Here is a 4142-nt window from a genome sequence, read left to right as displayed (position 1 = left end):
CCCTAGAGCAGCACTTGCCTTTGGGGACAGCAGCAAGTGCATCACTGCAGCCTGAGGAGCTTTTGCGGGCTCTGGTTGTTGGGTATTTGTAGTCTTCGAGGAGAGTCGGAAATTGGAAAAGTTCCCTTGCTGAAACTGTGACTTTGCTGGACGGAACTCCGAATGAAACCGTAGCTTTACCCATGGCTAACCGCACGAAATCGGCGTTGGACACGGAACCGAATGAAAACGTAAATTTACCTAGGACAAACTGCACGAAATCGGCATTGGCCAATTAACTGAATTAAAACGTAACTTTACCGACAGCCAACGGCACGAAATCGGTTTTGGACACTTAACCGAATGAAAACTGAACTTTACTGATGACTGACTGCACGAATTCGGCTTTGGACTCTTAACCGAATGAAAACTTAACTTTACCGAAGACTAGCTGCACGAAATAGGCCCTGGACATGTAACCCAATGAAAACATAACTTTATTGATGCCCAACTGCACGAAATCCGCTTACAATAAGGAAATAGACCATTAAAAATACCAGGAGAAGCAGACCGTTGACGGACTGAAAACGTAACTTTACCAATGACTGACTGCACGAAATCGGTTTTGGACACGTAACCGAATGAAAACTCAACGTTACTGATGGCCACCTGCACGAATCCACTTTACAGGTGTAACCGAATGAAAACGTAACTTTACCGAAGACTGACTGCATGACCAAATGAAAACGTAACTTCACGACGGCCCACTGCACGAAATCCGCTTAAGGCAAGCAAACCGATCATTGAATTTCAACGTTTAGAAACAACCAGAGCTTGAGACATTTAACGGACTGTAAGTGTAACTTTACCGATGACTGACTGTAGGAAATCCACTTTGGACTCGTAACCAAATGAAAACGTAATTTTACCCAAGGCCAACTGCACAAAATACGCTTACGGAAAGCAATCCAAGCATTGATAATCTCAGCGTTTAGAATCACCCTGAGGCCGAATGCCAAGTAAACAAATGGAAACCCAGAAGATCTCTTCGTATTCCCTCAGTAGTGGCTCTGAGAACAGTGGATTGCACGGAATTCCACCGCGGCCGCCCTGACAAAGTCACAAAACAAAAGAACAATCGCGTACAAAAAAGTCCTGAAATAAAATCGAGTACAGGGTTTGAAATCACCGTCGGATTTCAAATCCACAATATTGAGAGCCAGCAAGAACTTGGGCCATCGGACACCTCACAGCTACCAGAAACACAAAGGTTAGTGATGCTCCAGCGGCTGGGGAAGATGCTTGAATTCAAATGAGGAAAAAAAAATTATTGAATCAAAAAAAAAGGTAGATGATAGATAGAAAGAAAGAAAGAGAAAGAAAGAAAGGTCACAGACCATCGGAGTCAAATCGCTGTTTCTTTATTGTGGAACAGGGGGCTGCACTGAGGACACTTGGCTGCAGGGAGGTGGGGAGGGGAGCAGTACAAAGACTTGTAAGGAACTTGCTCTAAAGGGGGCAGAAAGTCACCTGTTGCTCTCTAAGGCTGGGTGCTGCCCAAAGCCGCCCCCAGCAGCCACACAGCAGGAAGCTGAGCCGGCGACGAAGGCTCTCCAGGTGTCCTGACAAAGTCCAGAGTCGTCTTCTCCAGTTTCGGGTGGCTGGTCGCTGGCACTCACTGGAGAGACCCGTGCCACAAGTCTCGGTGTTCAGTGCATCGTCGCCACGGGGGGGCGCTGTGGAACTGGACTCGGGCTGCACCCTCACTGCGAATGATTCTTCTGCAGCATCCTCCCGGGTTCCCGGAGTCGCGGGTTTCTCTGGCTGTTCCTCGTCGACCTCACTCACGCAATCCGGAATGCTGGGCTCCGAGGTGCTCTGGCTCCTGCGAGAAGCGGTCCGTGCGTAGATTCCCGCGAAGTCACCCATCCAAACTGGAAGCCTATGTTCGTCTTGGTCACCGCCTTCGGATGGGAACACTCCAAGGACCGGATAGAAGGGAAGAGGCCAGGGACCGCGGTCTTCCGAGAAGCTGGGGAGCAGAGGAGGCTGGGCGTCTGGCTGCGGAGGGACCGAATCCCAGGCCTGCTTCACTTGCACGGACCAGAAAGGCGACTCCATCTCCAAGAAGCACTTGCCTCGGGAGGACAGCAGCAAGTGCAGCACTGCAGCCTGAGGAGCTTTTGCGAGCTCTGGTAGCTGGGTATTTGTAGTCTTCGAGGAGGGCGGGGTCGGAAATTGGGAAATTTCCCTTGCTGAAACTGTCAGTTTGCTGGACGGAACTCCGAATGAAAACATAACATAATGTACTGCAACCTGCACGAAATCGGCGTTGGACACGGAACCGAATGAAAACGTAAATTTACCGACGACAAACTGCTGGAAATCGGCTTTGGACAATTAACGGAATTAAAACGTAACTTTACCGACGGCCAAAGGCACCGGTTTTGGAAAGGTAACCCAGTGGAAACTGAACGTTACTGACGGCGACCTGCACGAAATCCACTTTGCACGTGTAACGGAACGAAAACGTAATTTTACCCACGACGGGATGCACGAAGTCGACTTTAGATAGGAAACCGAATGAAAACGTAACTTTACCGATGACAAACTGCACGAAATGGGCCCTGGATACGTAGCCCAGTGAAAATGTAACTTTATTGATGCCCAACTGCACGAAATCTGCTTACAGTAAGGAAACCAAACATTGATTTTTCAACCTTTAAAAATACCAGGAGAAGCAGACAGTTAACGGACTGAAAAAGTAACTTTACCGATGACTGACTGCACGAAATCGGTTTTGTTCACCTAACCTAATGAAAACGGAACATTAATGATGGCCACCTGCACGAAATTCACTTTGCACGTGTAACGGAACGAAAACGTAATTTTACCGACGACGGGATGGACGAAAGCGGCATTGGACGGTAACCGAGTGGCAACTGTACTGTACTGATGACTCTGCACGAAATGGGCTTTGGACACTTAACCGAATGAAAACGTAACTTTACCGATGACGAACTGCACGAAGTGGGCCCTGGACACGTAACCCAATGAAAACGTAACTTTATTGACGCCCAACTGCACGATAGCGGCTTATAGTAAGGAAAGGGATCATTGATTTTTCAACCTTTAAAAATACCAGGAGAAGCGGACCGTTAACGGACTGAAAACGTAACTTTAGCGATGACTGACTGCACGAAATCGGTTGTGGACTCATAACCTAATGAAAACGGAACCTTTCTGACAGAATCCACTTTGCACGTGTCCCCGAATGAAAACTTAACTTTACCGACGACAAGCAGCAGGAAATCGGCTGTGGTCAGGTAACCGAATGGAAACTGTACTGTACAGATGACTCTGCAAGAAATCGGCTTTGGACACTTAACCGAACGAAAACGGAACTTTACCGATGACAAACTGCACGAAATGGAGTTTGGACAATTACCCGAATTAAACCGTAACTTTACCGACGGTGAACAGCACGAAATCGGTTTTGGAAACGTAACTCAATGAAAACTGAACCTTACTGAAGGCCACCTGCACTAAATCCACTTTACACGTGTAACGAAATCAAAATGTAATTTTACCGACGACGAGATGCACGAAATCGGCATTGGACAGGTAACCGAAAGGAAGTCATTACTGTACTAATGACTCTGCACGAAATGGGCTTTGGACACTTAACTGAATGAAACGTAACTTTACTGATCACAAACTTCACGAAATCGGCTTTGGACAATTAACCGAAATAAAACGTAACTTTACCAAAGGCCAACGGCACCAAATCGGTTTTGGAAACGTAACCCAAAGAAAACTGAACGTTACTGACGGCCACCTGCACGAAATCCACTTTACACGTGTAACAGAAAGAAAACGTAATTTTACCCACGACGGGATGCACGAAATCGGCTCTGTACAGGTAACCTAGTGAAAATGTAACTTTACCGATGACAAACTGCACGAAATGGGCCATGGACACGTAACCCAATGAAAACGTAACTTTATTGATGCCCAACTGCACGAAATCTGCTTACAGTAAGGAAACCGAAGATTGATTTTTCAACCTTTAAAAATACCAGGAGAAGCAGACAGTTAACGGACTGAAAACGTCACTTTACCGATGACTGACTGCACGAAATCGGTTTTGTTCACTTAACCTA

The 4142-nt window shown here is 46.9% G+C and overlaps 1 pseudogene; it reads right to left on the bottom strand.

Annotated features, from left to right (window-relative positions):
* Positions 1-1419: 1419 nt before the first annotated feature.
* On the bottom strand, positions 1420-2100 carry Anxa2rl-ps2 (annexin A2 receptor like, pseudogene 2; annotated as a pseudogene).
* Positions 2101-4142: the final 2042 nt, after the last annotated feature.

The sequence above is a fragment of the Rattus norvegicus genome, chromosome 2 (genome assembly GCF_036323735.1).
Source record: "Rattus norvegicus strain BN/NHsdMcwi chromosome 2, GRCr8, whole genome shotgun sequence".
NCBI classification, from domain to species: Eukaryota; Metazoa; Chordata; class Mammalia; order Rodentia; family Muridae; genus Rattus; species Rattus norvegicus.
The sequence above is the reverse complement of the archived record's forward strand: the minus strand, read 5'-3'. Positions and strand labels throughout refer to the sequence as shown.